A 22,318-nucleotide genomic window follows, 5' to 3' on the forward strand; every position below is an offset into this window, starting at 1 on the left:
GGAGATCCGGCCGCCTGTAGTTATCCGCGGTCGATCTGCTCGCAGGACGCGGACGTTTCTAATATCGTTTCTGCGCCGGGGGCGATTAAACCCGCGATTCTTTCGGAAATAAGGAAATGGGAAAATCAATTACAAACTGCACCGATAGAAGTGGAATAATACCGCGGTAATAAAGTTCTGCGTGGATGGCAGTTGTGCTGTGGACCGGCTATAGCCTTTGGACTCCTGCAGCTCGATTTCAAAGTCATTTGATCTTTATATATGATTAGCATTGATCAATGTCATACAAACGAAGTCAACGCAAATGTCAAAAAGAGCTGAATCACTACAAATATGATTATTTGTATCTTTGCCGGTTTCAGACACGACATTGACGACATATGCGTTCTACTTTTTACTGATATTCAAACCATTTGACTAGAAAAAAAAGAGTAAGAAGAGAGAGACGTTTAACATCGAAACTAGTAGTTTTTTATGTAATTTAAGTACTCATTGCAATTCTGTCTTGGTTCATAACAGGGTTACACTCATTACAGGACTCACAATAAAGGGCAGTGCTCTTCAGTTCGTGTACTAATTTAGCCTGACTGAGGCTCGCCGAACTTTCCGCTGAAATACTAATTGGCGGTGAAATATACTCACGGTCGGGTTGAAAAGAACCGTTACGGTTTGACCAATGACTGCTCAGATTCAGACTGCAATCAGTTTTGAATTATACTAACGTTCAGTGTTGAAAACAGCCGTTATCGGTTGACCAATGACTGCTCAGTATCAAACGGCAGGCAGTTTTTAGATAAAGTCACGGTCAGAGTTGAAAATAACCGTTACGGGTTGACCAATGGCTGGTCAGTACCAGACGGCAGGCAGTTTTGAATTATACTTACGGTCAAAGTTGAAAAGAACCGTGATTGGTTGACCAATGGCTGCTCAGTATCAGGCGGCAGGCAGTTCAAACGGAAGAACCGTTACGGGTTGACCAATGGCTGCTCATTATCAGGCGGTAGGCAGTTCAAACGGAAGAACCGTTACGGGTTGACCAATGGATGCTCAGTATTAGAGAACAGGAAGTTTTGAAATATACTCACGGTCGGAGTTGAAAAGAGCCGTTGTGGGTTGACCAACTGCTGCTCAGTATCAGGCCGCAGTTGAAGAGAACCGTTATGGGTTGACCAATGGCTGCTCAGTATCAGGCTGCATGCAGTTCAAACGGACCAATCTCCGATCAGCACCATCTCCGTGCTGCCCCAGCCTCAGCGCCCTGCAATAAACACGGAATTGCGGAGGTGTAAATCACGGGGCATGTCGGGCTGTACTTAAGCCGCGCGGGGAAGGCAACCCCGGAATCTATCAAAGTAGCGGCTCAATAAAAAGATGAAAGGCGGCCCTTAAATATTACGCTACAAAGTAGCGGCTCATCACTTGACACAAAACAGGCTACAATTTACAGATGAGGCGAGAGCAGCGCGGATTGCGGCGGACGCGACCTGCGTGCGTGCGAGTCGGGAATCATTAATAACGACATGGAGGCCTGTCGGAGAATACTGTAAATGCATTTACGTTCGCGCGGTTTCTATTTCGCGCAAAGGCGAAAATGGAGTGTTCGCGGTGGTTTTTAGTGCGTTCGTGACAGCGCTGCGACAATATTGGACAAAAATGTTTGCGGTCGCTTTAAGTTCACGGTGAAACGGTCGCCGCGAAAACCGCGAACATAAAACCATCGCGAATATTTCTGCATTTACAGTACGCTGCAGAAAGGGTGCTGCTTTCAGACAAACGGCCTCAGAATTTCTACATGTAACAATTACAGGGGATCGATATGACATGGTGTGTATGAATCGACGGTGATGCGCATATTATGTCTTATATAAGGTTTTATCACAAGAAGGGTTGACAACTCTTTTCAGACCATCGCAGCCGGGGATGTTCATATCGGGCGTTTTGGAGTGCCTCTCCGTCAATTCGGATTAGTAGCCGAGAGTGCGCTCCATCCGAGAAATTCGATACGCTAGAGAGATACACACGCGCATAAATCAAAACAAGCTGCCATTGCTCCGCTAAAAGCACGCCGACTGGCAAATTGTTCCTGTCCCCGGTGCTGAAAGATCAGTAGTGTTTAGAAGGAGCTAGAAGCAATACCTCACGGTCAATTCTACAGACGCCGCACACGCGAGACAGATAGTTCTTGCAACGGCATGATGGGAAGCGGGAAGCAAAAGCATGGCTTATCGCCCATGTCCTTTGGTAGTGAAATATCTGCAGCATGTAGAACTAGTTAGAGACTACATGCCAGGATGTGTTCTATGGGCGACAAACACACGAAATGGGGTGTTATTGCGACGGCATGATGAAAAGTAACAGAATGAAGAAGCGCTTTCCTTGGGGCTGAAATATCTGTATCGTTTAGAGCTAGTTAGAGTGTGTATAGCAGAATGTATTCTATAGACGCCACACACCCGGAATAGGGTGTCATTGCCATGGTACGATGACGGAAAGCCGGAAACGGCGGAATGAGTGATTATCGCTGTCCTTGTTACTGAAGTATTTGTAGCGTGTAAAACTAGTTTAATACTGTATGATAGAGTGTATTCTACAGCCGACAGACACCCGAAATAGGGAGCTATTGCCATGGCATGATGACGGAAAGCGGGAAGCGGTGGAATGAGTGATCATCCATGTCCTTGATACTGAAGTCTTTGTGGATTTGTTGCGTGTAAAATTAGTTTGAGAGTGCATGATAGAATGTATGCTATGGACGACACACAACCAAAATTTGGAGCCATTGCCATGGTATGATGAGGGAAAGAGGGAAGTGGCGGAATGAGTGATTATCCCTGTCTTTGGTACTGAAATATTTGTAGCGTTTAGAACTCGTTAGAAACTACCTGCCAGGATGTATTCCATAGACGTCGCACACTCGAAATAGGGAGCTGTTGCCGTGGTATGATGAACAGAGGGAAGCGGCAGGATGAGTGGTTATCCCTGTCCTTGGTACTGAAGTACCGGTGCGTGTGTCTCACAAATCTGGGTTAAAGCCCGGCACGCAGCTGTGATTTGTCTTGTAACGCGAGTAGCGGCGGCCATTGATTCATCTCGTAACGCGAGTAGCGGCGGCCATGCCGGGTTCGTTCGAAACGGCTGGAAGGTTACCTCGCCTATCGGTCTCCGCTGAGCGATCAAAGCTTGGCAGCGGGACAAATCCCGGCCATCAGGCGGCCGCCGGGAGAGCGAGTTAACAACATGTTGCTTCAGTCATCCTGCCCAGGGAGCCGCGGAAGGGATCGATGCGGAATTCCTCCGGGAATACAGAGAGTTCCGGGAAAACACGGGCGGACAAATTACAGACGCGCGGGCGGGCATGCGCGGCGCTGGTTAAGGACATCAGAGAACGCACGAATGCGGGAGCCCAGACATGCAAGACAGGAAGTTTGCCCGGATAAAATCTATCGGCAGGAATTGTAGCAGAAAAATGCCTACTGGGTCGTGAGGAAATTTCCGGCCTAGGGTCAAACGCTGCTGCTAAGGTCAAATGGAACCGCGCTTCCATTTCAGATCAAACGCAGCCGCCTTCTGTAATAGGGTGAACTGTTTCCGTACGAAGGTTAAATGCATGTGAATTCTGGCCAAAATGAGTCGTATTTCCGTTTACCCCTTGTCAGAACAGAGTCGCATTTCTAGCCCGTTTTCTGTCACGGGGTCAACCGCAGTCATCCTAAGGTCAAACGGAATCACTTTTCCGTTCTAAGGTCAAACTCTGATTTTTAAGGTCACTCGCAGCTTAATTCCGTCCTAAGGTCAAAAACAGCGGCATGTCCATTCCGTGCTAAGGTCAAACGTAGTTGTATTTCCGTCCGAAGGTCAAATGGAGCAGCACCGCTTACGCCCAATTAGTGCGCATGCGGAGGAAATGAACGGTCAGGCTGGATGTCACGCCTAATTGGACGGTAAAGCTGGCTCGCGGGTACAATTAACTCCGCAGTAAGAGCGCCGCATTATGGTCCAACCCGTGGTATAGGGGGAGGGGGGCGCCGCGTTACGGCCCAACCCGTGGTATAGGGGGAGGGGGGCGCCGCGTTACGGTCCGACTCGTGGTATAGGGGGAGGGGGGGCCCGACGTTACGGTCCGACTCGTGGTATAGGGGGAGGGGGGGCCCGACGTTACGGTCCGACTCGTGGTATAGGGGGAGGGGGGGCCGCGTTACGGCCCAACCCGTGGGAGGGGGGCGCATTGTGTGACGGCGGGGGTAGGGGCAGTGTGTCCCGACCGAACCTAGGTCGTGCTATGCGTTTAACAGGACCAGGTCATGCGGACTGAATGGACTCAGATCGACACAGATTTTCGGGTTTATTGACAAGGACTGCTAACACGAGCACACAGATCGCGGGTAATTCTGGAACAGTCTTGTACATCTCATAGGCTAAACACAAACTCAAAAGTTGCAGTAGAAACATCAACAAAGCCTCGTCAAATGTACTTTAAAATGTGCCGATAACGACATAGGTGACAGTAATAAAAGTATGGAATATCCGGCAAATATCACACCATTGTATGATCTGACATTTTACTAAAGATAGATATCAAGGGTCGAAGTCGTGAATCCTTTCCCATCTGACCAGTTAGGTTCTTAGAACACCCGTGTGTGGGTGGTGAGCACTTACACCCAGCTGTGGTCACAAGACTCACTCTGCGGACAGATCTGCATTCAGAGCGGAATGTGTAAGGAATGCGGGAACTGACTCAGCAACTAAACAGGGAATGTGACTTTTTCTTGTAAAGACCCTGTGACACAGTCGACCAGCTTCGGCAGCAGATCATCGCCAGAGGATCGCCGAATTTAAAAATCGCCAAAGACTTTCACCTAAAAATCTCCCCCATCACATTGGACAGGCCTCGCGGACCTGCGAATATCGGCCGACCCCTAAAAATCCGCGATGTTCGAGAGAACAACATGCCTTTTACTGGCCAAAATGCAGCACGCAGACTCATTGGCCGATCACTTGTCCTGTTGCGTGACAGGGTATTTAGGACGGGCAAAACCTCAGAATCCGCCATTCATCTAACTAGTGTTACGACATGCACATAAGTTTAACTGTCTCCAAGAATGTCCGTTGTCACTGCTAGGGATTGTACAGGCACAGAGGGATGAGTGTGTATCTTTTACAGACCGTGTTCTAGTCAAGAACTTTCCTATTTACGTTGTAGGCTTGACTACAATAAGACTGTAAAGGGACAGAAGACCATGGAACCTCACCCCTATCATAATTCATCCCCGTATCAGAGTGAAGCTTTCACAAAGTTCCGTCTCCAGTGTAGTTTGTGTCTTTTATTGTTGCTACTTATAATTTCTCTCCAGGCTGTGGGTCCTACTCCTGTAAAACAACGCTGATTAGTTACTACATTGGGTGACCTCTTATCTCCCTTCCATACAGACAATCGAACGAATCGCTCCTCTAATAATGAACGACTCCAGCGCCTGCAATCAAGGATGCCGGCATTGGTCATAAAACATGTGATTGAAGTCATGTACCTGATTGAGCTTGATCTATTCTCTATATAAAACGCACAATCAACGTCATATCTAACGTTGTTCAAATATTACGCTATCGAAACGAATTTTATTTGAACATTCGGCTTTATTTTATGTACCGCACGTTTAATCTATCATGTGTTACGTATGTTACGGCATCTTGTACTACTTATGTTATACTAGTACTCTGCTATTATTTGTTTTTGGTGAGCATAATTTGATCAAAGAAGGTTGATGGCATTATGTGTGTTGTGTGGACTGGACCCTTTCGAAAAACAACTTGTTCAGTAATGCTACACAGCTGTTCCAAAATGCAATAGAAATAAATAAACACGCTGTTTTGCTTTTGCCGTAGACAAATTTAGAAATACTGGATGGTCTTTACGCACAGACTGTGCATGTGTAAAGGCTCTATTACTCCACTGGAATACAAAACTGGAACCTTTACGCATGCTAATTACTGAGAAGCTAAAATCGGTTTGCTGTCCGCATTTCATTTAGGTCACGAGGGAGGAAGAAAGGGTCAGACAAAACATAACAAAAATACAGATTTCATCATGCTTTAAGATCAGTTTTTTTTCCAGTGACATATACGCACACCAGCCAGTTATTTATGCAGCATGTCTTCGGGGTTTGATTTTGCCAGATGTCAATATTAAAAACACTGCATGAAATATGATCTTTAGATACACCTGAAGCATCCGTAAATGTTCTATTTCTTTACTCAAATGCAAAATTAGAATCTTTACGCCTGCTTTAAGGTGTGTTGAAATGTCGTACTTTTTGTACAGTGAAATATGTGCATACCAACCAGCTCTCTATACAGCATGTCTACGGGGTGTTTAGGTACTTAGGTACGGCTGTTTGTCACGAGTGTTTAAACCTGCAATCTTCCAGGGCAGAACTCAATCCCGGGTGCCAGAGATCCTCCCAGGCGGAGCGCGAATTTGGAGGGAGAGAAGCAAAAGTTAAACGTGGCCGAGGGCCGCACTCAGGCTTACCTATGACGTCAGGGGGAGAGCATGCTAAGGGGAGCACTTCGGTAGAACATACCGTATCAGGTCGTGTTCACATATAAAAGGATGAAATCCCGTCTATTGTTTCCATATATTCGTCTCCAACGGGGAAATTTTTAACGCAACAATGACCAAACACCCAACATAAAAGTTAATTCTATTGTAACAGCAGGACAACAACGTAATGTGTTTACACGAGACTCCGGGCGATCAGGCTGGCTGGTGAATTGTTTGTATTCTTTAAGAAGCAGTGGCAAATTCAACTGTCAACAATAACTAGACACCTGTTATGCCAATAACAGCATGGGACCCCAGTTTCAATATGTTATCGGGCATTTACAGGAGTCGCTTTTGTAGTTACGATAGAATTCATCACGGTTTCTGTTGGATGTTTGCTCAACGTTGCAGCAGAACTTCGTCCGTTACATACGATATTTTTTTTGGCACACAGGACAACCCTATATGATACGCTCTGTCAAATTGGTTTCCATGGAGTGCTGTGCAATTTATTGCTTTGTCTGCGAAACGCACACAGGGCTGCCCAGCTAGCCTATGGATATTACAAAGGGCTGGTCTATCTGACAGCTGGAAGATGGTGTGTTACGCTGAAGGGCGGTTATACCGGCTGTACAGATACAGAAGCTGGTGTGTTACGCTGAAGGACGGTTATAACAGCCATACAGATACAGAAGCTGGTGTGTTACGCTGAAGGGCGGTTATACCAGCTATACAGATACAGAAGCTGGTGTGTTACGCCGACGGGCGGTTATACCGGCTATACAGATACAGAGACAATATGGAACATGGGATTGAGATTTTTGACATCAATGTAATAAGAATGGACCAATGCGCATATCTATAATCATTAAGAATATGGCACCTACAGCTAGAAGCCTTAGTGGGCATGTACATTGTGTAGGTCTCCTAGGGATCCTCACTTATAAATGATCTTTGTACGTTCTTAGTGATTAGTGGAGTCTGAGGCAATATACTTGAATGCATATCTAGTATCATTAATGCTTCAGTATCTATAGAGAGAGGTCCCAGTATGCACAGAGTACTGAGAAAATGATTATTGGACGCTCGTAGTGGATTCTGAGGCAATAGACTTGGACACATTCACAAATGGAATGCCTGCCATGGATCATTGTCAGGTCACCTGTGGTTGTCCATAGCTGTGTATGAGGCAAATATAACCAGACACTGACAACTTGAAGGCCTGTCCGAGAATATGGCAAAATGATTCGTTACATGTCTGGGCCAATGGTGGAAATGTTGAGGAGGGTTGCACAGTAGAAATTGGCAGTCAGTTAGAATTGAGTTAAATTGCTCTATTTCAGGTGCATTGACCCATAGCAAAATAGAATGGACTTACATGCAAAAGATATATGTATACAGAATATTGCAAATACATTTTTTTTAAAGGTTTCAATCTTAAGCATGCATTTTATGACTTATTTGATGGGTGGTGAATATTCTATTTAAGAAAGAATAACACATCTTCCTACGCCTAGTGTCAAACGTCTCTGTACGTCTCTTAGAGATTATGTTTGCATACCGATCTAACTATTGAACCTGAAGTAACGTTGGTTTGTTGGAGATGTCAACAGACTCAACACACTAATAGATGCATCATGGAGGTTAAACAAGTATCTATTGTCTTTATCAAGTTTAATTTGTAGTTACGTACCAGCAGACAGCCCGACAGACTGTGCCAGGATATTTGCATTCATGACAAGAAGGTTTCTCAGTCAATGCTACCAAATCTACCTCCTATCACTTCATTATCCGAACGGTATCAGTTCCTCACTCGTCTGTATAAATCATCTTTATCTCGTCTCTGTTCTTCTTCTGAAAACTCAGAGGTCAACGATATTATCACTATCGATGACGCATGGTTATGATAACGGTCTAAGTTTTTATCAACGACAGGAAACTTTGAATGTAGTCACTGTTGGTGATATATTATTCTGATAATAAATCAAGGATTTATCAGCGACAGGAAACTTTGATGTCAATGTTATCAAATGTAACCTCTGTCTATATATCAACTAATCTAAAGGTAACATTCCGTCTCCCCTATTTCCATACTTTCGTATCATTTGTGCAATATATAAATTTGCATTAGGTGATTCTACGTTGCAATGAAACGTATTCGTTGATGTAGATTAGACATCCAGGTAATACGATACGCAATTTTACCAAAACCTGTGAATTTAAATAAGACTTCTCTTTTCAGTCCTGGCGAAAGGTCCTGAATGCTACTTGAAACGTCCACAATATCCCCACAAAACGTTCACAAAATCTATCCACTAACTTCTGCATTGTAAATAGTGCTAACATTTGCCTTGAAGACGTAAACTTGCCATGCTCACCTGTTCCTTACGAGTGACCCAGAATCCCACCCTAATACCGGATGTTCGCTCCCGCACCTCACCTGACTAAACACCACCGATGACCTCCTAAGAAGCACAAATCTCGCCGCGAGAGCTGGTTAATAAGACCCTGAGAAATCCTCCCATTATGCGGAGCCCGGTTAGAGAGAGGCGCGGTGAGACGGAACGGGCCGATCCGCGAGGCAGCCACCCGTGCAGATTGGATTCGCCGCGGCTTCGCGACCTCCATGTCAGCAATGGAGATAAGCAGCTCAGAGCTCTGAACGTCTCTGAGGCAACTTGACTCGGTCTATCAAATGTAAACGTTTCTCAACCGTAAGTACATTTGTACCTTTGTGAAAGATTAGGTTGTCAAATGCGAACGTCGCACACCCAAAGGGCTAAACTCACAGTCATTCCTCTAAACGTTTCGCGGCCTTCCTGTCAGGAACTGTAATAAGCGGCTCAGAGCTGGGAACATCAATGCGGCAACTTGAACTGGTTTAACAAGTGTGAACGTTTCACAACAGTTAGTACATTTGTACCTTTATTAAATATTAGGTTGGTTTATCAAATGCAAACGTCGCACAACAAATAGCACACATTCATTCCTTTAAATGCTTCTTCCTCCGTGTCAGGATCCGCGATAAGCAGCACAGAGCTTTGAACATCAATGCGGCAAGTTGACTTGGTTTATCAAATGTAAACGTTTCAGTACAGTGAGTACATTTGTACCGCTGTGACAAATAAAGCTGGCTTAACATTAAGTTGATGGTGGTCTCTCATAACCTTTTTGAGGCCGTAGGGGCAGTGGGCTGTGCTTTTATTTACTGTATCTAGGGCAAGGTATTGGAAGGTGGCCTTTTACCTCCCCAACCGAAGTCAGGTGCCCATTCTACACCCGGGTGGAGTGGGGAAAGTTGTGTAAAGTGTCTTTCCCGCCAGGATCGCCAGGAATCGAACCTGTGACCTTTAGATCTCTTCGGCTGGCTTATCAAAAGCGAAAAGGACTGAACTTAATTCCTTCCTCCAATCATTTCTTTTTCTGTTGCTATTGCTTGTTCGACAAGTATGTATATTTGAGATAACATCGGACAAGGAACTGGTATCATAACATCATCAGAACTATTTCTCGTTATGCATATTCTATAGTCTTCTAGCTCCGACTGCTTGATAAAGCTTCACAAAACAGATCCTGTCATAACTCTGAATTCTAATACCAATGCCTATCAGACTGGATGGTAATGAGAACGCCTATCAGAGTAACATTACAATAATTACTACTCACTTTGCCCTCAGGTTTCTACATGTTCCTGTCTCTGACGTGATGATCACGCTACAATCAAGCAGATAAAAACCGTCGCTACTCCTGAATCATGACCAGCATGTCTGCAGTCCTCCAAGCGCTTCTTTAGGTCTTATTACACTAGACGGCGATCGGGCTGCGATCTCGCAGCGACCTATATTGGATTTGTGCAACCTTTGACTTCATGATTAGAATATCATGCAGATTACTAGGACAGAAAAGACAATAAAACACACAAAGCGTAAGAAACTTGTTTTTCATCTATGAAATTCGTTGAGCGTGTTGTCAAATATTTGGTCGCAGCGAGGTAGTGGTAGGGGGGTGTACCGAAGCAGAAAGAAGTTATATTCCTATCAAAACAGCATCGGAACCATTCCTCACTTTGCCTGAACTATTCTAAAGATAAATTGGCACTTTTGTAGCTCCGACTGCCCGATGAACTGATAACATTACCCTGTATCATAATCAACATGCATGCTGAGCTCATAGATCCACTGATACGTTTTGAGTGAGGAAGAACTAGATGTTATCCTACCGTAATGTGTTATATAAGCGTTAAGCCGCTCCGTAGGCTGGAGGGATCCTGGCGTTCGTTAGCGGCAATCTTTGCTCCATTAGACACTTTTAACCGCTCACACGACTTAATAGCCTTAATTGTGATGAGCATCATGTATATCTGTGCATACGGAAAGTTTTTATGTATATCTGTGCATACGGAAAGTTTATATGTATATCTGTGCATACGGAAAGTTTATATGTATATCTGTGCATACGGAAAGTTTATATGTATATCTGTGCATACGGAAAGTTTGAGATGCATTCATGTTTATTGACGTCAATGCTCGGGATCGGGAGAGAGAGAGAGAGAGAGAGAGAGGGAGAGAGAGAGAGAGAGAGAGAGAGAGGCAAACGGACAGACAGACATATGCAGAGAGAGTGGGAAAGAGAGCGAGAAGGCCAACAAACAGATAGACAAACATACATTCAAACAGACAAGCCATAACAAATACTCCACTCTCTTCGGTTGAGTTAAAAACGAAAGAAAACTTGTGCCGTCAGCGCAGTAAAGCGCTCAGACATCTTGGGTAAGAAACATGTCATGCGGGTACGGGGCAAGGTCACGCCCCTCGCTGTTGGGGTCTGTCGGGTCAGGAGTTTCAACCCGATGACGTCACGCCTTCAGGATTGTTTACATCAATCGTGAGATATGCTCGAATTTGTGTCATATACCGAATCTACATTACCAAGTAGCTGACACAGCTTAATAAGAAACGCACGGTAGCTAGCACGTCGGAAGTACGAACGCTGAACCCAAACGTTGAACTTTGAAATTTAGTATGCGTATATAAGGAAGTAACTTATCATGTATGTCTCGTCACCGAACGTAATATACCTTTCGCACCAACATATACGAAAACGTAACTACAGTTTTTAAGGCACGATCCATGTAAACGGCAGGACAATACAGTGCTACTATTGAACCCTGCCACTCTGTTCCGCACAGTGATGAATAAACCATTACTATTATTGGCTGTTGAACTCCAGTTCCGGGAAAATGTACCATGTGAACTCGGTACAGCGTGAGTCAGGCGGCGGTCAGACACCAGTTGCCGCCCGAGCGGTAATTACGGGCGGGTCGGCGCTATTAACCGCCGCCAGCTGGGCTAATAATCGGGCCCGGAATGCGGGAAAACACTGCGTGCGTTAGATAAAACAGGCAAGACATGGAATACCAAGAGCCTAACAAGTAAAACATCAATTCTAGATGCATCGCATGGGGGGCATTTCATTGCTTATGTCACCTCGTTTCCTTCCTATTCATTTTCATTTGTTGCATTAGCCTCCTGTCACTTACAGTTTTCCGCAACTTTCAGTAATACTTAGCAACAAGGTCTCTGTAGACTCAATGACTGTTTCCAAATCTTATCCAGTTGCTTGAGTATTTATTTTTGGCGTAAGGTCTCAGCAGTCCTTGAGTATTGAAATGCTCCCTGAGCTCTCCAACTGTTCTCTGAATATTCTTTTTTAAAACTTGAAACCTAAATGTTGCAGTAGTAGTAGTACAAAAGAAGGATATAGCTAGTAAGCGATAGTAGCTATGGCAAGTACTGCTTTAAGTACCTATGACTGAGACGGGGATGTGTGAAATGATTATCAAGTAATCTTGGGATCTTATTTTGTACTGCATGAAGACAGAATCTTCAGAAAAATAGAAATAAGATACATAACATAATAAGATAACAAGAAGAAGTGATGGCAAATTATGATAACTACTTTGAATGCGTATGACTGAGTCAGTGATGTGTGGAGTGATTATCAAGTTATCATGAAATCTTCTTTTGTCATGAATCGTACGAATGTAATCCTTTCCCGTAAAAAGACGTTATCAGCGCATAGAATCTCACAATCCGTGATGAGCCGTCAACCGAGTTGTCAGGTCACGTGTTATCGGAAAGGTCACGCCACGTGACGTCAAGATTGATAGATGTATGCAGATGAGCTGTCTTATCTGTCTTCCTGTAATGTTTGGATGCATCAATCTTTATGATGTGTTTACTGATGAAGATTGGAGGAGGGAAGATGTGGGATGAGGATGGATGAGGACCGTTTCAGAGTCTCTCAGGGATTTGCTCTGATTGGTCAGTATAACACAGAGATAAACATTATTGATTTTACCAATCAAGAGCTGTATTACAAGTTTCTGCATTTAGAAAAATGAACGATGGTTGGTTTGTATTAAAAGCGAGAACATCATGGAAACATTGAAATATTTTCCGTTGCGGGAAATGCATGATGCTCTTAGATGTCTGTTTCGGTGCGCCAAGGCTTGAAGGCAAGGGTCCCAGAATTGAAAACTAAATCCAAAGAGTTACGAAATGGTTCTCTAAATGTCAATAATATTTTACAGACCCTTTATTTTTTCCTTATCATTTTGTTCGATGATAAACAACAATATGCAAGCAAATATTGTGGGAGGGAAAAAGCGCACCGTTGCCAACTCATCTCGTTCCTCGGACACATCAGAGAAAACGGGTCAGTACAACCGTCAGTGACCCATGAACGACCCCCGCACGCAGACATCCATCCTATTCAGCGTCATCCGCGGCCAGAAGCTGAGCCTAGAAACATTACATCCAGCCAGTTCTTCTCTGTGTCCCCAACAGCGAACCCGGTTATTGTAGCCATCCATCCATCCGCCATTCATAATGGTGGGGAAATAACAGCCCATCTCGTCTGACCGGACCCAAGAACAGAACAACCATGTATGAACTGATAACAGTTTCCCCAGTAGTTCCCAACTAGTAGTCTCTATTAGAATATAAGTACACTGGCTGTAGGGAGAAAAGGTTTCATTGGCAGGTGGGGATATTAACCGTCGCGCGGACTGACTCTTCTGACCAATTATTTCCCTTTTGCCATATTCTATGACCCGTACTCCCGTCGGAAGGCCTGGTGGTGAGTAGATCCCGACAGCGGGCCGCGTTATTGTAGCCATCCATCCACCAGCCATTCACAACAGCGGGAAAATAACAGCCTGACCGGAAAAGGCGCGTTTGTTGATGCGATGTGACAACGCCATAAATTCACGCGAAGGAAACCCACAAGATGATGGGACTTGGGAAAATGACGGGAGTTTATGGTGACATATTGGACATTTCCGTGTAGCAGTACAGAAGTGTCATATCACAGGGGGTTATATTTCACCGTACTATCACAGCTTGCAGAGCAGTGCGTTAGACAGCACAGGGTAGGAATGAAATACTAAAAGTCTAATAAGTGAAAAATCCTTTTTAGATACACATTTATTAAAGCGTCATATCACAGGGGTTTTATTCCAATATACTGTCACAGCCTGTGGTGTGTTAGATAGGACAGGGTAGGAATGAAATAGTAAAAGCCTAACAAGTGAAAAATCATTTTTGAATACACTGGATTTTATGGGGAGATTTCGGGACGTTTTATGTTGTGTTTGTTGAAGTAAGTAAGTAAGTAAGTAAGTAAGTAAGTAAGTAAGTAAGTAAGTAAGAAAGGAAGAAAGGAAGAAAGGAAGAAAGGAAGAAAGGAAGAAAGGAAGAAAGGAAGAAAGGAAGAAAGGAAGAAAGGAAGAAAGGAAGAAAGGAAGAAAGGAAGGAAGGAAGGAAGGAAGGAAGGAAGGAAGGAAGGAAGGAAGGAAGGAAGGAAGGAAGGAAGGAAGGAAGGAAGGAAGGAAGGAAGGAAGGAAGGAAGGAAGAGCAGAATGAGGGAATGGAGAACACCTGGTTAATGTAACTTGATATGATTCTCACGATTCGGTAAAGATAACTGATCAGACTTGTACCGATGAGAGGAGGGCAGAAGTAGTAATGAACTTCATGTGTCTAAAATAAAAAATGTATCCAGTAAGACCAATGGACAAAGCAAAAAAAAACAGCAGAGAGATTTCATGCCACCAGTGCCTTGATTGTCATGCAATTACAGTAGTATATACATGTACCATGCGGGTTTGCAGAGGACAAATTCCGTGTTCCGCACAATGACGCTAACAGTCAGCAGAACTGCGCAGGGGGGTTTCCAGTGTCAGCTGGAGCTCTAAATACAGTCAAAAATAAAACATAACGAGACGTTAAGTCCAACGCTATGTTTATGACGTCAGTACGAAATGTACGTTCACACAGGCTTTAGTAGGATTACTAGTACTTCGAATCTACAGGACAGTTTTAATGGGTACATGTGATAACGCGCACGTAAGGACGGAATGGACTGCTGTGATGTAACGTGTACTTAGTGCTGGGTGGGTTCATACATAATCTATTGTACTGTTTCACAGGACCATAGAGTGAATGTGCAGAGTTTAACGTTAGCTCTTAATACACCACAGTACTGTAACGTTCAGTAGATAATCTACATATATGACAGTCTATATGGGATTGGGTAGGGATAAAACACACAATGTACAGCATAGTTTTTATACATCTATCAAAAGTAGGTAAATACCTAGATTATATTCTGTTATAAGAAAATATAGTGAACCATACGTTTAGCCCCACCGGATTGTTTAGGCATATCACAGACTTAAGTAAGTTAGCCCTAATTGTTTCGTAATGAGAATTTTAAGATTTCTTTTGTATTTCTTTTTTCTGGTTTGTACTTGACGGTACGAAAGTCGCTATACTTTTGTTGTGTCAATAAAGCTTTTCATACATCTGGATGCCTGACTATCTGCCCGGCTGTCTGCCTGTTTTTTCTACCCCGAGGCAAAAATATTATTGCAACTGACAACTGCAGCACTTGTAGAATCGGTCATCAAAAATTCATGGCTGACGGGCGACTAAAGTGGAGGCCGGGGATGTTCTATCAAACAGTTCTTCCCAAGCTCGCGCGCGCGTGTGTGTGTTTGTGTGTGTGTGTTTGTGTGTGTGTGTGTGTACGTCTGTGTGTATGTGTATGTGTGTGTGTATGTGTGTGTGCATTGTACAATATTTCGATATCTAGACCATTTATATATTTCTTTATTAGCTAGATACTGCCAAACAATACGAACAAAAACATAATCATTCCCAACTTATTAGATCTTTGCCACCCGACTTTCAAATTTTAGATATCATTGCAGTAAACTGTTTTGTTCGTTATCTGATTTTTTTTGTCTTCGTTTTGTTTTTGTAGTTCATTTTGTGAGAAACGCCTTTTTGAAGCTGCTCCAGAATTTCGGGTGAAGAGGTCACGTTCGAAAACATGGCGGCTGAATGAGAAGTGACGTATGGTGAATATCAGCCTGAACACGGAGTGACGTAAATGCGATCCTCAATCTGCTGAAACAACTCCCGCGTAGTCCATTAGTGGATTAGAACTCAGACCGAATTAGGCACAGGGAAACAGTGCTGTGTTTCAGGTTACCCGGCCGATCCTAGCAAAATCCTGCCGACTCTAGACCGCTGGCAAGAAACAAGAAGTTTTCGATTTGACATCTGGGAGATAAAAACGTTGTAGAATCGTTTTCCAACGCGCTGTTCTTGTTTCTGTTGCCATAGAAAAATTTGATATAAACAGACCCTCCAAACTTACGTCCTCTTTATGTTGGCATCCTCTTATGCTAACAGCCAAAATCTTAAGAAGAAGAAATAAGAGAGTCCTTACATTCCACCCCCTGAGTTTTTAATGGCCCTAATGGGAAACTCGACATTAATTTCTCTAGGCTTCATTTGAACTATGGACGAGGCAAAGGGGTTTTTAGGGGGTGTGGGCAAAAATACAAATCGGCGAGTGTTGACCACCCCTGTCAGCCCTCCGTCATGGTACGTCCCGACTGTCCATGAGGGGAACAAGATCAGCCTGCCTACGTCATCAGTGACGTTACTGGCGCGCTGGCCGGGATGTTTATGACCCATCCCGCACGCATAACGGAGCCTGTCCTGACCAATTACTGAAGAGTACACATTCTGCAGCCAGTACTCAAATGCTAATTACACGAACTCAATTTTCCACATGCATTTCAGAACAAACTTACAGCACTTATCAATAAGATATCAAAAACTCATCTATGAAGTAAGAAATTACGAATATAACCAGTGGAAAAGAATCAAATGAAGTCCAGGCTAGTCTGTATAACGCAAACTCTCGGCGACTTGGACTTGAGCGATTCAATCAGGCTAAGTCTATCCCGAGTACCTAGTTCAGGAGTTAGTTTCAGGTCCCTTACATTCCTCCGTATTGCATGGTCCAAAGCCCTAGACTCTGAGCTACTTTTAAACTAAGCCCTGTGTCTTTCGCAATCTGATGTTTCTCTCTTGAAATGTATATGTAAATGAATTACAGAAATAGAAGTAAAAGCAATACGGAAAGCACGCTGCACGAGTTCTGCCTAGTCTCTACCAGACTAACTATGCCGGCTATAGGAAGAATATTTGCCAGGGTTTCATTTGCAGGCTCCGTGGGCGAAATGTGATCTTCACCGTGGACTGACTCTACTGGCTAATTATTTTCTTTTCATGCCAAATTTTGCGATCCGTACGCCCACAGGAGGGCCTGGTGGAGGCTACGTTCTGCCCATGAGTTGCAACTGTCCTTCTAACCCTGTATACATGTAGGTGCCATCATCAGAACTCATGCATTAATAATTACCCCATGTCAATTACGCCCCGCACCGTCCCGAGGGAGCCATCCGGGCGGCAGGGGGCTGATCCCGGCCCGAGCACGGCCGATCTCCGCTCCGGTAATTCCCGCTTAATGGGGATGGACCCGCATTAATTGGGTTTACGATCCATTTCTTGCTGTGTAGCGGCGCTTTACTCGCGGCAGTCAATTCCGCTGATTTACCCGGGATCGGGAGGTGGGATGGAGATGTTCGGGTGCGGGGTTCGGTCAGGCAGGCAGAACTGGGGTTTCAAACACCGCACAGGATATTAAAACAAACCCTAAACAAAACTGCATCCAATATTTATAACATAACCAGTTGTTTAGCTATATCTTTTTGGACAGCATAGTACCTAGCTTACAATCAAGACAAATATAATCACAGAAATCTTCTGAATTTTTAGATATACAGTTTTCCTTTGAATTAAAGTGTTATAACCAAGTTCCATCACGTTCAGCGGCTAGCAAAGTTAAATCCCCAGAAACGCGACAGTCCCTAGAACAACTATTTTCCTCATCAGGGCAATACTGACTGGTTCTACTTCCCGCTACAGCTAGGTGTCAACGCATCCTTACTGAATGACCGAAACAACCAGAACGGACACTGCCCATACCCCAACTTTCACTCTCACTGTTAGTTTTTGTGATACAATATTCGATTACCACTTTATGTTTATAGATTTATCAGGACTTAATCATGCATCTCCTTCCTCGTGACCTCAATAAAAAGTAGCCTCTACCAGGCTCCGTCCTATCGTTGGGAAAATAGTAGAAATCAGCCGAGGTACTCCGCTATACAGGGTAGGTCCGCAATACAGTAAGGTTCCATTTCGATGGACGGTCCAGGTAGAGGCTAAATAAAAAGCAGCTTGCAGACCAACTTCAGCTTTTTGATAATAAACAAAGCTTGAAGCAAGCAAACAAAGAAACAAACATCTTAGAAAATGCACGGAAAAAGGACAAACCCGTGTCGTTTACGAACCATGCAGGCCAGTCCCGTAAGTGGCTAAAGGGTATCTTAATAAAGTCCACAAATCATCATGAATATTTCAGGAGCGTGTAAAATGTTAATGTGCCGTTATTGATGTAACATTTCCGGTCGGAGCGGGGAAATTGACATGTTAATGACATGGCGTTATTGATGTAATATTTCCGGCTGGTTTATGGCAGGTGGGATCCTCCTGTCACGGGTCAGTGACGCAGTGAGGGGGGGGCGTTACAGAAACGGTGTAGTCTCTACCAGAATCCGTGGAGTGTTTGAAAAGTACAGTTGGAACGCACGGGACAAGTAGTACAGTTTCCTGGCTCCCGGGAATCGAACCCAGGCCGCCAGCGCAGAAACTTAACGCACTTACCATTAGGCTAAAAGCTCCGAACCAGTTAGACTGGTCAGTAAGTGGCGCTTGAACCACATTGTCCAACAGTCAAAACCTGGATTCAGCAACCACCCAAGAGACAGATCGAGTAAGACTCGTGGTTGTGAGGAGGCGGTTGCTCAGGACAGAGTGGGGATTAAAAGTGAAGGTGCATAAGGCGGCGCCCATCTCCAGTTCCACAGCCCTTGGGCCACACAACTTTGTGCAAGTCACTACAGTTTTATGGCTTGTGACTGGAGGTGGTTGCCTGCGCCAGGTGGTTGCATGACTAGGTTTGACTGTTGTACGTATGAGCCCGAGGTGTAAGCCGTCTCTTGTTCTAAGATTAAGATTCTCCTTAGAAACCTTTCCTACCATGAACGGGTGGATTGGGCAAGAGTTCGCTCGACTGAGACGTCGATGTTCTGTTATAGTGGTGCACTACATTGTGTACAAATTAACCACCTGACACGTAAGGATGATAGTAGCAACTATGTGGGTCCTAACAACACCAAAAGAAAGACAAAACGGGAGGACTTACTCTCCAGGAACGAGAAGGCGACCATCTTGGGAACTGTGACCTCTGACATTCATGACCTTGAAATAACTAGCCGTGAAATACAAGAACACGTCAAGAGTGACGTACCTTCGATGCCAAGAAAACGACTTCTACTCTTAGACTGTATTTCAAACACTTCATGACGTTAAAGGCCTACAAATGTTTAAAAAGTAAGATTTAGAAGCTGAGTCTAGTTTTTCTCCCATCACGCACCTCGCGCCCTACGATGCCTGATGACGAAGATAATGTATATGTTGAGTTACCGTATCACACAAATAGACAATAAGCATTAAACAGCACAGCAACAAAGGAACAATCTTCCGGCTGACGCACTGCCTCTTTCAGAGGAAAAAAACAGCTCTGGGAAACCCATACTCTGTCACACTCACTCTGATCATTGTAGATACTGTATATATTGTATATACTGTAGAGATCAGCACAGCTTTGTTTATGTGAAAAAATCTCAGTTTCACATTCTTTACTGTCTCTGCCAGCATCTCTAGCCCTTTGTAACAGCGACAGGTAGTCAAACAGCCTTAGCAGTGTGTCTCTCACAGCCGTACCGATAACTAATGTGATGGATAACAGCACGGGACAGGTACATGCCGACCCGGGATCGCTACTATTCAAGGCTGATTGTTCCCATAACGACACGCGCGGGAGCCTCCAGCCGCGCGCACGGCGTGAGCGGGCTGTGATTAGTTGTGTAGACTTACCCTTTATTATCTTCGCCAATAAGATTGTGTTTTTCATGGTGCTGCAGCGGAACTTCCTGTTTTGATATCTCGCATTCTGGACTTGCAATGGTCTTGATTTTTAGTGGTAGCTAGCTTTTTGGACAATAAGTAAGTGGTATAGGTTTTGCCCCCCTAGCGGCTTTTTGGAACTGCATGGGCAGGTTTTGCTTTAGACTTTGAAGCAGGGCTTGATGGATGGCCATGGTTTTTGGTAATGTAGATAGCTTGAGTGATGATTTATTCTATCTATTCACTTTCATATAGCAAGGATGGAGCAAAAGGCAAACACTCATAAGAAACCGCTCTCCTTAAAAACATCAATTTGAATATAAAACAGTTCATTAGGGAGGAACACAGTTGAACAAACATTAAGATTACAAGATGGATCACGAAAACAATCAAGGAGAGACAAGACTAGCTGGTGTGCATCCATCTCGATCATAATCAGTGCGAGAGTGATTTGTAGTTTGCAGCTGTACGTCCTGTATTGTATTTTTAGTACTGTTCTGATATAAAGCGCTCGTCTAGAGTAACATCTCTACTCATCTTCGTTTCTTAATGTTTCAGTTTTCCTTTTTTTAACACATTTTCCCTTCTTTTCGGGATTTAGACAAAAAAACCGTTTCCAGATAATACGTTTTGTTATGGAGGCTTTCTTGGCTGCACACTTTGAAACTGCAACTCAAGCACTACCTCTACTCATCCTGGTTTCTTAGTTTTCTCAAAGTTTCAGTTTCTCTTGTTTTCACACATTCGTCTTTCACAGATTAAAAAAAAAGACTACAGTACGTACAAATTATCTTTGCTTTTTCGTAACATGTCAAAAAGACTTTTCATCAATGCTTGCATCTAGGCACAACATATTGTCTCCAAAATTTGAATTTAGTAAACATAAGACACAATGACCATGACAACATTTTCCAGATAATACGTTTCACTATGGAGGTTTGTCTGAACACATATGAAAAGTGAAGAAAGCTCCCCGCCAGTAGAACAATCATGTCGCCCACCGCGCCGGTAAAACGGCAAACGGGAGGATGATTGAACTTAATGGCAGAAATTATCTTCGCTTTAACGGAACATATCGCATCAATTCTTCATCAATTTTTGCATCTAGGCCTAACAGATGGTCTATAAAGCATAGGATTTGATAATAACTGTGTTGAATATCCAACTATTACTGAATTAGATATCTAAATTTCTAACTTAAGCTTTGATGATTCCTGAGCTGAATATCCAAATATTACTGAATAAATATCCAAGTATGGATGTGTGTAAAAGTATTGTATTGTTTCTTTCGGTTTCTTATAGGATATATCACCCTAATCCAGATACATTGTGTTAAAATGCACGACTAATGTCTGAAGCGATGGTAATGGTTCAAATTATATTTGCTATATCGTAACATGTCGAATAGAGTTTTCATCAATATATGCGTCTAGAACATACATGTATGGTCTCCAAAATTTAAATTTAGTAACCACAATGCCCAAAAGCACTTTTCGTAACGTATTTCACTGCTGTTTTCACTTGGCATGATAAGTGTTTGCCATTTTAGCATAGAAACATATTCACCATCGTGTTTAGATGCAGGAGTAATTTCTGGAGCGTTCTCGCTAGCAGCACGCAGGGTAAAACATATTACATCAATATTTGTGTCTCAGTAAAGCAAATGGTCTCAAACATCTGAATTCAATAACTGTAACGCCAAAACTTTCAAGTCAAGTGTCTTGCCGTGTCTTATTACTTCTTTTGCTTCACATACTTATTTTGCCATTTTAGCCCGGATACGTATTCAAAGTGCGTTTTAATACAGGAGTAATTTCCGAAGCATTCCGGCTAGCAGCGCGCAGAGTAAAACATATTACATCAATATTTGTGTCGCACAAACTTTGAATTCAGTAACTACAACACCCAGATATTGAAGTGTCTTCGCGTATTTTACTGTTGCTTCATCTAAACATACTTATTTCACCATTTTAGCGCGGATACATATTCAACAGTGCGTTTTAATGCAGGCGTAATTTCTGAAGCGCTCTCGCTAGCAGCCTTCAGAGTAAAATATATTACATCAATATCTTTGTCCAAGTCGAAGAAATAGTCTCCAAAATTTGAATTCAAGTGTCTTATTATTTCATGCACTTAACATACTTATTTCACCATTTTAGCCCGGATACATATTCAACAGTGCGTCTAAATGCAGGAGTAATTTCCGAAGCGCTCCCGCAGCAGCATAGAAGAGTAGAACAGCAAACACGGCATAATTGGATCTCCGCCCGATAAGCCGGAGTGGTTCGTGTTTAATTGAGTTTTATCTGCGCGTGTTTGGAGGTCG

The sequence above is a fragment of the Branchiostoma lanceolatum genome, chromosome 11 (assembly GCF_035083965.1).
Source record: "Branchiostoma lanceolatum isolate klBraLanc5 chromosome 11, klBraLanc5.hap2, whole genome shotgun sequence".
Taxonomy (NCBI): Eukaryota; Metazoa; Chordata; class Leptocardii; order Amphioxiformes; family Branchiostomatidae; genus Branchiostoma; species Branchiostoma lanceolatum.